A 14438-nucleotide genomic window follows, 5' to 3' on the forward strand; every position below is an offset into this window, starting at 1 on the left:
CAGCTATTTTTCTCTGGCTTTCTCCCTTTTCAACTAATTTTAATGTTTCATATCTTTTATCAATCTCAAGTTCAACTAACTTTCTTTTTGAAGCTATTTTATGTAAAACTATAACACAACGAGCAACAAGTTGGAAACTCATAGTTCAAAAAAGCAGTTGAAAATGAAAATGTCGTATCTCTTAATCCCTTGCACCAAAAATACTGCAATGCAAGTAACTTTACTCTTTAGCACAATTCCATTGTTGACACAAAATATTGCAACTGGAAAAAAATACTTTGTACTTTTCTATAGGGTTCTTAGTAGTTTTCCCATGTGGTTAAGCGCAAAAGGAGGTTTAGTTATGCTGCTATTTCATTTAGTTAGTAAAATGCTGGTCTGGTATCAAAAATATTCTTGGAAAGCTATAAAAAAAATAAAAAAATAATTTGCTAAGTAAAATTTTAAAAATAAACCAAGTGGTCAACTTACAAAGGGTTTTTTACAATACTCCAAACCAAATTTGGTGTTCATTAGTGGTCAAGATAGACAGGTGGTCAAGATAGAGAGGTGGTCAAGTTACACAGGTTTTCCTTCATTATATAACATAGGACTAATTCCGTTCCTGACAAAAGCGGTCAACATAGACAGGTGGTCAACTTATAAAGGTGGTCAACTTTGCAGGTTTTACTGTATATATATATATATATATATATATATATATATATATATATATATATATATATATATATACGTTATCTCAGGACATTGATTTTTATATATTAAGATATTATTATTTCATTCTTGATCATTTTAGTTGCAAGTAAGGAAAACAAAAGATGCCCCCTATTCGGTGATTTTGCTATATACTTCCGACGGGTAAAAAAGTCGCAAGGTAAGTATTGCTCCCAAAGTTGAAACAATTTTACGCTACCCGAAATCACAACAACACCGTAATACATCTTATTTGGTTCACCATATTCAACCACAATAGCCTCGTGCAGCTTTGTAAGATCTTTTTTTGCCAACGAGAAAGTGAAGATAGCTCATTGCAAAACAATAGTTTGTCCCAACATCTCGTGTCTCTTAAATACTCTATTGTACTTTTTACATGATAAGAAACATTTCTACAAAATTCTCTTTTGTCTCACTCTTCAAATGAAATCTTGTTTAAATCCTGTGACACGCGACCGCATTTCGAAGCAGATACAAATATGAATAACGAAACGAATGATGAATGGGTGATTTCACAGTCCCATGCGGAACAATTAGACTAATTTTTTTACTGAAATTTAAGAATGCACACATGTTTTTTATGGCTGAAAACTAAAAAATTGTTGACAAAAGTGAAAGTAGGGGTACATGGGGTAAAGTGAAATAGCGGGGCACTGGTGAATATTTACTCTGCTTTTAGCTCCACCCATTTGGTATTATTCAAACTATGTAGTACCCATATGTAGTCTATTCCGCTCAAGAAAAAAATACCGCCGAAGATCAGAGTATTTGGAAATACAGGCAATTTTAAAAAATTGATACTCATATTGTAATATTTTGTTGCAAGTAAAAAGTTATTTTTGTTGCTATAAAAGGATAAAGTTCATGTTATTTACATTTTAAATATTAATTGAGACCTCCTAATATTGAATGAAGTATTAGTTAGTATTAAGCTTATTTGTATTTTAAATAAATTGTACAATTAGTCAAGTACATACGGGGAAAAGTGGATGGGGCAAAGTGAAATAGTTTCTATCATTTACTCACTCAATCATTTAATGTAACTCACTTACGTTTCAATTTATTAATTCATTTACATTCCTTCGTTTAGTAATTCACTTATATTTATTCATTCATTCCTTTACTCGCTCATTTATTTTTCTTCATATATTGATTTATTCATTTAATTATTCGTTTATTGTTTCATTATCTTTTCATTTATTCATTCAACCTTATATTTACTGATTGTTTTGATCAAAAATATGTTTTCTAGTCAAATAGAAAATATTTCATAAGAAAAGTATTTTATTTTTCACTTTGTCCCATGGGAAAAAAAAGTGAAATTTTTCCACTTTTTTTTTTTTTTTTTTTTTTTGAAGACTCAAATGTACTGCCAGAAATAAAAAATCTGTTTCAACGCAAGTTTTATCGCAAAATATAATGTTCTTTCTTCGTGTACTGTTCTTCTGAAAACAAATTTCCGGTTCGTTCATTTTGAAAAAACTGTCATCTCAACCATTTCACTTTGCCCCACATTCCCTTACTTGAATTTCCCCTACTTGAATTTTTTGATTCAAGTATGAAAGTTACTGCCGAAAAGCAGTGAGTTCTACACGTTATGTTTCTTCTTTTGCACTGAATTGTAGGGAAGCTTGATATTCATTTGATCGTTGTTGTATTTTCCCAGGGATCTTCTCTGCGCAATCTTTCTCCAATCTCCTCTTTGCCGATGTTGAATAATTTTGTCTGTTTTATGTGAGTTTGCTAAGTTAGCAAAATATTTGGCAGATTAAACTGTGCGCTACCATGTGTGCATTTTAGTCATACTCACTCTCTTTTGACGAACAAGCCTCTTGGAATAACTCCTCACGTCGAAACTACTCATTTTCCATGAAAAATTGCAAAATACTTCCAAGTGAAAATTTTTTATTCATCCTTTTTGTAAACATGCTACCAAATTTTACCATATCGTCGCCTCAGAGGAATAGTAGGATATCTTAGTGTTCTTTTTGGGATAAGATGTCTTTAGTGCTGCTCTGAGGCGACGATATGCTCAGAGGAAGATCGATTACTCAATATAATTTTTCTTTCTTTTTTTTTAGATGTTCTTAAATTCTGTCTTGTTCATATTTTTTAAGATTTATCTGAATGTTCCGTGTCTTCTGTTTCCGCTTCTTTTTCTTGAATTCAGGTACTCCTTAAATCTCTTCGTTTTGAAAAATCTGGGTTTTTTTTTCTTTTTCAATTTTCTTTCCTTTTTTTCATTCTATTAGAATTTGTTGACAAGACAAATGAATATTCAAGGGATCTTTAGCTTTCCGCATAATTACATGACATGAACGTTCTTGATTTTCTGCTTCTCGAAAATAAATCGACTGTGCTTTGCAAAATTTACATTTCTTTTTTCAAAAAAATAACCCTCTCAAAGTATATGAGCAGGATAAAAGGCACTTCTTTAAAAGGGAATTCCATTTTGATCAATATTTTAATATCAGCATGGTAGAAAGCAACTCAATTTTCGCCCACCATTTCGACCCTTCTTAGAAAACCATTAATCATCTGCGCACCCAAACAACGTTTTTTCTTCTGAGAAAGCAACATTTAGGGAAAAGTCGCGTCAGACGACCAAGAAAAACAATCTTCATCGTCCTCTATAAACGGAAACCATTTCACAACATGGCGTCCGAGTGTTGCTCTCAGCTTTGTCACTCTAGCGTGCGCCCATTTCCTCGCCGCTTTCCATTGTTGTTTTGGAGCGGCCAGCCCCCCTTCCCGTAGAGCTGTAATAGGTTCGTAATGGGAAGGAGGAAATCTCATTACCTAACTCAGACTTTATTTTTCGTACATTTTCCTGGCTGGTCAAATATCACGATCATCTTGGGTTTTTTTTTTTTTCAAGAACTGTTTTTTTTTTCTTCTTAATATTTAAGTGAACCACAAATTTTTGAAATCTTGACTTGTGGTTTTAGGAAATTATTATGCTGTCTCGAATGAGCTAAATTGAATTAAATTTTATCAAGATGTATCAGTATTCCAGCTTCCTTAGTGGTTCCCAGGAGACCCTGAGACGTTCCTGTCAAAAGCGCCCACAGGGTACTAATTGTACTAAACACTTAAGATAGTTCTCGATTTATGACTCTCATTTGCAAACAAGGACGAGCACTGAATAGCTTGAAGTCGTTTTCTATGTAACTATTTAATTATGTTATCTTTTCATACAATAGTGAAAGGGCGGCTGAAATATTTTCACTCTTTTACAATGTCAAGATTACACGATTACAAAGCTTAAATTGCGATTTATTTTACTTAGATTACAGTTACGATTACGCATGAAAAGCCTGATGATTATGATTTCGATCACGATTACGGGAGTATCCCATCGACAGATTACGATTATGATTATGATTACAAATAATACAAAAAAGCGTGGGGTGCTGTCTATTTACATTTTTGCTTGGACAACAAATGGAAGAAATTCAAGACAACTGATAAGAAGCCCCCCACGCTCTTTTGTATTACATTAAAATTAAGTGAGTCAACTACTATCATCCAAAGATTATTTTTCACTTTTTAGTTCATTTTGCTACGAAAGCGTGTTTTTTTAGTTTTTTAAACTATTATTTTATTTTTCTGTTTTTTAGTATTATGTTGGAGAATTATCATTCAAAGTTTTTTTTTTTTTTTTTTTTTTTTTTTTTTTTTTTTTGTGCGGTATATGAAAATTTGAATCAGATTGGGACTTAATTGACTAAATTATTTATAAAACGAGTGCGAGGTAATATCTTAAAGTTAAGACAACCCGATGGGAAGCTACTGTGTGTCATCGATGTATGTTTGCGGAAATCATATTTATATTACTTTGAAAATTTGAGATGCATTTGAATAAAAGTTTTGTTCAACAATGGTCTAACCAGCAATGAATTTCCAATTGAAGGTTCACCTAAATTTTGGCATGAAATTAGTTAAAAACAATTATATTTCATGTTCTAATTATCTTGGAACATTGGAACAAATTTTGTCTGATGCAGAAAAATGAAAGGTTTTTGTAGATATTTTTAAATAATTTTTGCGAGCATTTTTTAATGTATTTTTTAAAAATTTTCCTTTTTCACATTGTTGGATTGATGCCAAAATATTGATTAAAATTGGAGGAAACTAACAATTAATAGAGTTAATTAATTAATTTGATTATAGAATATTGGATTGTCATCGGGTCTGAGGTCGCGTGCCAAATCTCAAAAGAATCAGATCGCAGGAAGTGGGCGAAATTTGAGCTGCAAGATTCCGTTACAAGATACATACATACATACATACATACATACATACATACAGGTGAAGTTAATAAAAGCGTGTTAAAAATGTAATCGATTACTCAGATTACGATTACGTAATCGGCGATTACTCCAAGCTTGTTCACAACCTATAAAACTTAAAACAATATAAAATAAGAAAAATATTTGCGCAATAAAATGATCTTTGCACTATGCAGTCTTGTAAGTCTTTTCTTGTCTATAAAGTGATCAGAATATACTACAAAACTTAAACATTTGATAGTGAGCAGGGTTATGCATATATTTTAGAAAAATATTTTTTTGATGACACATTACTGAACAATTTAAAGTGTCACAGTAGTTCATTAACGCTTCAATAAAATTGGTATACGCTTATATGTTTTATATCAAAGAGCAATTCTTTGAATAGCCTGATGATCGCATCAGGTTTATCGACTCATTGTCGTCACATTGCTCACAAATGAACAACCAAAGATTTTTTTTTAAACAGAATAACAGAAAGTGAAGATATATATTTTTAAAAAATCTTTAAAAAAAACTCCATGATAGCAAGAAAAGAATATTCAATCATGGGGACACTTACGCTCTGAGAACGAGAAATTGATAATATTTTTTTTAAATAAAGAAAAGAAAAAATTTATTCACACTTGCCGTACCCCCTTTTCGCTATCAATTGATATTTTGACGTTTTTTTTTAATCGTTATTTTAATGAATTTTGTTATATCGCGTCCTCAGATGCGGATGCATCGCACTTTATCGTGGCGTTCGCGATATATACATGCGACATTATTTTATGGACGAATCCTCATGTACATAATAGCCGATGACCGAGTAACCCGCGTGTTTCAACAATGAAACTCGCGCCACGGTATGATAATTTGATAATATGTTTTGGTAATATTTAACATGCAGGCAAAAGCTTTGTGACAAGGCTGAACTAGAACCGGTAACTAAATTGTAGTTACTGGTAAGACTTTCATTTTAGGAAAACGACGAAACCAAAACAATAAACGCTATCTACTGGAGATTAGGGTTAATCCACTGGTGTTAGGGTTAAAATTTCAACTATCAAAATATTATCAAACAGGCAATTGCTTCGTTCAAATGTAGAAACAATTTTCACCCGTCATACCATGACGGGTGATTGGACCATTGGACTTTTCTAGTCCAATTTATAAAAATGTTTGTGTCCTTGGAATATAAGTTTAGTAACACTTAGTGTTAACCCTGAATCATAAAAAAAAAATCGTTACAACTTTTCTTAAGATTTTATTTTTCAAGTAGCGCATCAAAAAGTAAGGAAACCCTTAAAAATCCTATGCAATTATATCCAAAAAATTTAACCGCAAAAGAAAACAGGATGTTGGTAATTTTGACTTTTTGTTTACAAAAAAAAAGAGATAAATACTTGATAAACATTTAAAATGACTTTAGTGAACAATCCTGATCGTTCTCGCCCGCACGAACCTTTATAGAAGGAAAATACAAGCGAAAAGTCTTTCCACAAAATGTTGCAACGAAGCTCGACCCAGCTGCATTGAATTTTCTTGATAAAGCCTCACCTTTGATGCCATTATCTACATTAAAATTCATCAGAAGAACAAAGAATTGGGCAGAGATGAAAGGAAATCTAAAAAAGGCGGAAACTGCTGTCATCGCAGTCACCTAGTCTTTTTGCCCGCGACATCCTTGGCCTTAATATACTATTGTAGTGACGGGTCATCTCCGATTAGTTCCGCACAGTAGCAAAGGAAAATACCTTGAGGGTCGGCCGAGGCATTGTCTCCCCTGTCGAATTTTCATTAATCAACTTTTAACTTAGGGAGCTACCTTTTCTATTCTTGTCCTAAATACTGAAAAATGCAAGCAAATATGCTAATCGGGACGCATATGTCAAAAATATTAAGCAGGCATATTTTGCAACTGACCAACACAATGGCCACAAATGCCTTTATAATCAATTATTGAATAATTTGCTACTATGTTCGGCTTGGAGGCATTAAGGAACAAAAGAAAGGGCTTTTAGAAGCACTCTAATTTGTTTTATTCCAGAAACTCTTTTAACCGGAACCTCGTTTAACCGACATCGGTTTACTGAGTGAATATTTTTTTTTCTTTATGTCAGAAAACAAAATCTTACCTAGGCTACCAGGGGCAGTTTCAGGGGCGCTTCGAACTCAAATTTTTTGGAGGGCGGAAATTCTCTATTTGCCGAATGGAACTCCAAATTCCAAATTTGACCAAATGATGATAATTTCGCCGATTAAAACTTGTTAGACAAAATTTACCAAACAAGGAAATTTTAGGAGGTCATGGTGGCTTCCCGTGACTTCCCTTAGGGGCGCCCCTGGGTAGCCATCTCTGCTGAAGACATTCCTTCCATTTCTGTGCGTGTGTGTGTGCGCGTTTTTTTTTTTTTCTTTTTTTTTTCTTTGAGCAATCACGATTGCTTATTGCTTTCATTTCACCGTTTTTGATGTTGTGGTTCCTTTTTCAGCTTGGACCTAGGACACCAGCACCACCCGCCCACCGGCCTCTGCAGGCGTGGCTCCGAGCACTGTCTTCTGGAATCCGTTTCTCCTGGTCGGGGGCATCCATGTCCTGCACATATGCACGCTCATACACACACACACACACACACACACACACACACACACATACACACACACACACTCATACACATAGATCTACGCACACACACAAGCCTAGACATGCACGCGCGCGCGCCTACACGCCTGCACACACACACACACACACACACAACTATACACACGTAACCGCCCAGAGGAGGGGTAGGCTTGGAGGGACAGGAGCTGTTTCTAGAAACAATAGCCCCCAATGAGTAGGGCCCTGTCGCAACTCGTGATTGCGAAAAACATAATTTGAAAATTCAAAATTTCAGAATTCAAATTAATTTTAAAAATTCGAAAGGTTTTCTTCCTTTTTTTGAGCAATCACGACTGCTTATTGTTCTCACTTGACTGTTTTGAATTCCTATCATTTTATTTTCCCACCCGCACCCTCTGCCAGCCCCACCGCCGCGTCAACCGACCTCACGATGCTGCTCCTCTTGCGAAAACCGTCTCCAGGTTGTATTGCGTCCATATCCTACGAACACACGCATACACACACACGGCTACACACACATACAAACGCTCATGCCTGCTCACAGACACAAACTCACACTCCTACGAACACACACACTCCTACACACACACACACACAAACACACACTCCTACACACACACACACAAACACATTCATGCCTCCACACAGACACAAACACATATGCCTACATACACACACACACACACGAAAGATTACACACACGCGCGCGCGTACACACAAAGCACTGCATACACAACACGCACACACATGCATACATACACACACACGCACTCACACACATGCGCCTAAAAAAAAACTCACACGCGCATTCATACACACACACGCTCGTGATTGCGAAAAACATAATTTGAATTCAAGATAACAAAAATTCAAATTAATTTTTTTGAGCAATCACGATTGCTTATTGCTTTCATTTGACTGTTTTGATGTGCTATCATTTTATTTTCCCGCCAGCACCCTCTGCCGCATCACCGTCGACCGGCTCCTCACGATGCTGCTCCCATAGCGAAAACCGTCTCCAGGTTGCGTTCATATCCTACACACGCTCGCATACATACACACACACACACACAAACACATACACACATACACAAACACATACACAAACACATACACATACACACACATACACAAACACGTACACACACGCATACATACAGACACCTACATATGCAAACACATACACACAACTACTCACAAATTCATGCATGCACACAGACACAAACACATATGCCTACACACACATACACATACCCCGGCCCACGCACACAAATACTCATACACACAACTACCCACACACTCATGTCTGCACACAGGCACAAACACACATGCTTACACACACATACACATACCCCTTACACACATACCCGCACACACAAGCACACACGCCTACATACACACACACACACACTCGTGATTGCGAAAAACATAATTTTAATTCAAGATGTCAAAATTCAAATTATTATTATTATTATTTTTCATTTATTTATTTACTAGCTGCGTTGTCCGGTGTTGCATAGCTTATCTTGAAAATAAAAGCTGTGTCAAGCGACGCATGATAAACCATCAGACTTAAATGAAAGCAAGTATACAACTGTAAAATTTTCAAGTCACCGTGCAGAAAAAAGCAATTTTGTAAAGCAAAATTTAAATTTAATCGTCATTAGAATTTTTTTTTTTTTTCCAAATCCCAAAAATTCAATCATTGTTTTAACAGGCGTAAACACTGCGTTTCAGATGCCATATACCAGACAGTTCTTAAAAGAATATTTCTGAAAAGATTTTATATCATTTTCGGAAGGAAGGTTGAATTTTCGTAGTTATGCAATGAACCTGATTACTATGCTTTGCTTAATGTATAAAAACATCAGTATTGACACTTGCGTGTACTTATTATGTTCCTCTTGATTTTATCACCATAATGTTAACAAAGGCACCAATTGTTTCTCCTACGAGATATACTTGAACCTTTTTTCTCCTATCTTAAAAAGAATCTATTGCCTGAAGGCTACGCAAGAGGAATTTATAAGAATAGTTCTAACTCAAGATCATTTTTGAATCAGAATCTTAGTTCACATTATAATTTTGATACAATATGTCGAAATCGCGTAGAAGTATTTCTTCTTGGCTCTTTACGGTACAAATAAAATGATCGGAAAATTCTTCATTTGGTTTGAACGATACATGATGCGTGCAGGCTGGCATTGGAGAGGGAAAAAAAAAACATTGTATTCGTGCAGGGAGATCATTATGAATGTTTATAATTGTTTCCATTTTCTTACCAAACTCTACAAATTACAGTTGATTCAATTATTATCATGATATCTTACTGTACAAAATAATGTTTGACATCATTTTAAATCTGTTAACGTGTTCACTCCAAACACTATTAGATGGACAAAAATTAATTCTATAGTTCCATTTTTTTTCTTTAATTCTAAATATGATAGATCATGAAATCACGAAGTCTTTGCTCAGATCTTTATTACTTTATGATAAAAATTCAGTTATCTTTATATATATATATATAGGACTGGGGAATATACCGATATATCGTCATATATCGATATATATCTATCACCGCTGTAACGATACTTAGATATCTATCTGTCCGATATATCGTTTGAAACGGAAATGCGGATCATAATTACGGAGGAATCGAAATACTGACTCAAAAATACATAATCTTTGATAGTTCTGTGTGATGGGTGAGTGTTTGAAATTTCAAGAAATTATCTGGATTCCTCAATCAGTAATTAAATATTTGATTATAGTAAAAGGGAAAATTAACAGGGCCGCCGAAGGTCAAGGTGAGCCCATTGTCAGTTTGGTCTCCGGATCCCATCCCCCTATAAAGTTTTCAAAAGCGGGGCCCTTCTAAGGACCGTGCCCCTAGTTTCTGGCAAGGCTGATATGGCCTCTCCTGGGCCCTGAAAAGTAAATGCGTGTTGGTTAAAAAAGCATCTTAATGCAACAATTAAAAATTAGCCAATTGAGGTATCAACACGATTCATAATTCTAATTAAACGTCAACCATTGATATTACGCTGAATAAAAGGTTTGCAAAAAATACTGAAAAACAAAATTTGTATTAAAAAATGAAAAACGAAAAAAAAAGCTAATGAGACTATTTCTGTCACTAGTTGGAGTGCAACTCATCCCTTTCGGACCGCATGAGCTGAACGAATATAACTTATAAGTCCCGAATTAAGATTGAAAATATTGACTTCGTTCATAACACACTGCACCAGTTGAAACGGAATTCAAGTACATATAACGTACCAACTTTAAATCGTTATCGCTGGCAGCTCTGACGGAACGAAATTGAAACTGAAACTTCCGATATCCCTGTTGTCGCCAGACAGTTTTATGCATGTGCAGACATAGTGTTTTTTTATATAAGTTCTACACATTTATGTACTTGGGGTTGAAAAGATTATACGAATGCAAATTCTAGCTTGCACTGACATAGGTTTCTTTGTGAAAGTTCTACGCATTTACGTACTTGGGGTTTTTTCGATTTATCAAACATAGGTTGCTGAATTGAGGTAGCGTATATTAGGATTTCCGGTTCTTTGCGAAACATCGATTGTTGTAGAAAACCGAGAATAAAATTGCATTTCTGAACTTGTATGGTTTTTGCACATTATGTAAAGGAAGAAAATTTTAATGTGCAGATGATTTGAATATGGATGTTACCCCCCCCCCCCTCGAAAGTTTACATGGCACTTTAATATCCCTTAAAAATGTTATTCCCCAATAATGAGATCTGTTTCACAAAGACTTGAAAATTTTCTAGTACCCTTTGTAAAATTTCAACAAGTTGGTCTGTGCTTGTGACACCCAACCCCCACCACAACAGCGGGGGGAGGGTCGTTGTAGCGAATATTATTGAAAAAATTACAGAAATACTACTTACCGAGGGCTTTTATCAATTGCAGATCCTGATATGCATACATATATATCCAAGTGCTCCTTCCCCCAAAGATAACCTTCTTAATTGAAACGAACCCCCCCCCCCCCCCCGAAAATAAACATGACATCTCAAGAGACTAAAATCCGTTTAAAAACCTTCATTAATTATTTCAGTGGTAAAATCTGTCTCATGTCCCCCCCCCCCCACAAGGAAAGGTACATTTACTTCAGCTATTACTATTTGAATAAATTACTGAAATATTTTTGGATCAAGATTTACGATGAAATTTCTCTACTGCAGATCATGTAGCTAGGAGTGCCAATTCTCCCGAAGTCCGTTGCCCCCCCCCCTTAATTTTACAAAACCTCCCCCCCCCAAAAAAAACAGGATCTTCAATAAAAACTTTTAAAATAGCATCTCTGATTCTTTCAGTTACATAGTCTGCCCCCCCCCCCAATGGGCATATCCCTGCTTCAGCAACTATTATTGGGAAAAACTACTTCAATATTTAGCTTTCAAAATGTCCAATGACTTCCCTCTATTGCAGATTTCAATATACAAATAATATAGTTCGGGAAGCACATCCCCCCAACTGCGACGACACCCCTCAATTGTACTGAGCGTTATCCCCCCCCCCCGGAAAAAACGGGCTCCACTAGTGAAGAGTCTAAAATCCTTTAAAAATAACTCCTCTGATAGTTTCAGTGGTATTGTCAGCCTCATGCCTCCCCTCCCCCTTCAAATGGGCACCTCAGCTTTATCATTAGAATAAATTGCTGGAATATTTACATTTCAAGATTTTCGTAGGTTTTTCTCTATTGCAGATCATATAGATCCTCATGCTAGGGCTGCCAATCCCTAATAAGTGCGATGCCCCCGCCACCTCCTCCCCCCGCCCAAAAAACCAAGAGTCCCTGCTTAAGAGACTAAAATACTTTTAAAATAAGTTCTCTTATAATTTCAATGGCGTAGTCAACTTCAAGATCCCCCCCCCCCTCACCGAATGGGTACCCTGCTCTAGGCATTACTATTCGTCTAAATTGCTTATCAAGATGTTCGATGACTTTTCTCTATTGCAGATCTTATAATGTATGTCATGTAGCTGGGGTGCCAATTTCCCGCCCCAAGTGCGGTGGCTCCCCTCAATTTTATCACCCCCCCCCCAAACAAAAGAAAAACGCCACCATCTTTTTAATGGATTAAAATCCGCTGTAAAAACTTAAATGGCATTGTCTGCGTCATGAAATACCACCCCCCTACAAGGGCTGCTATTGTTCTTATATATTGCTATTACTATTCGCATAAATCCCCCTCTCCCCTCAATTTTATCGTGCTTCCCCCAAAACGCAACCTTTTATTGAAGAGACTAAACTCCTTTTAAAATAACTTCTCTGATAATTTGAATTGTATACTAAGCCTCAAGACCCCCCCCCCCCATAGGCACCCTTGCTTTAGCTATTATTATTCGAATAAACCGATGGAATATTTTCTTCTCAAGATGTCCAATCGCGTTTCTCTGTAGCATATCTTAATATGCAGATGCTGTAACTAGAGTTGCCCATTCCCCCCGATTGCGATGGCACCCCTCAATTTTACCAAGTCTCCTTTTCCCGCGAGAATTGTGACATACTAATAAAAAGACTTAAATTCTTCCAAAGTAATTTCTCCAAACATTTCTGTGGTATAATCTGCCTCATGATCCCCCCCTCCCTCTGACACAAACACATGAGAATCCTTGCTGTAGCTATATTATTAGAATAAATTGCTAAAATATTTATTCACCAAGATGGCCTATGGCTTTGCAGTCCCACCCCCCATGTAATGTTGAATTTAACGACCTAAATATATCGATATATCGAAAATATCGATATTTTGAGAGCGATATATCGTGGTATTAAAATTCTGATATCGCCTAGCCCTAATATATATATATATATATATATATATATATATATATATATATATATATATATATATACACACACACACACACACACACATATATATATATATATATATATATATACACACACACACACACACATATATATACATATATATATCTTTGGAAGCATGCTTCTCCTCTGTTTTCAACTGATTTGTTTCATTCTATTTTTGTTAATTGGCTAAATCCCCTTCTTCCTCTTTCCTAAAATAGGACAGAAAAAACATTTACTAGGAGTATAAACCTGTAAGTGACGTTTTCTTACAAATAAAGTACCGTCGCAGTGAAACAGCGTTTGACAAATGCATGCGGAGTGAAAAAAAAAAGGATGGAAACGATTATTTTGTGATTAACTCATTCGTAGCCCCATTCCTCTTTTCTAACAAAAGGCAAGAAAAAATCTATTCGAAGTTCAAGCATGTGAATAAAGCTTTCTTGCAAATAGTGTATCGTCGCAGTGAAAAAAAAAAGGAAACGCTTGAAAATACCTGTTCAACGCTTAATTAAAGCTGCTTAACAGTAAAAAACGCTTAACTTGTCAAAAACAGATTCAAACTCCCTTTCTTCCTCTTTTCCAAAATAGAGCAGAAAAAATATTTACTGGGAGTATAAACCTGTAAGTGACGTTTTCTTACAAATAAAGTATCGTCGCAGTGAAACAGCGTTTGACAAATGCATGCGGGGTAAAAAAAAAAAGGATGGAAACGTTTAATTTGTGATTAACTCATTCGTAGTCCCATTCCTCTTTTCTAACAAAAGGCAAGAAAAACATCTATTCGAAGTTCAAGCCTGTAAACAAAGCTTTCTTACAAATAGTGTATCGTCGCAGTGAAAAAAAGAAACGCTTGAGAAAACCTGTTTAACGCTTCATTAAAGCTGCTTAACAATAAAAAAAATAATAAAAAAATAAAAAATAAAAAACGCTTGTCAAAAACAGATTCAGACCCCTTTTTTATATTTTCT

This window comes from Uloborus diversus, chromosome 2 (assembly GCF_026930045.1).
Source record: "Uloborus diversus isolate 005 chromosome 2, Udiv.v.3.1, whole genome shotgun sequence".
In the NCBI taxonomy this organism is placed as follows: domain Eukaryota; kingdom Metazoa; phylum Arthropoda; class Arachnida; order Araneae; family Uloboridae; genus Uloborus; species Uloborus diversus.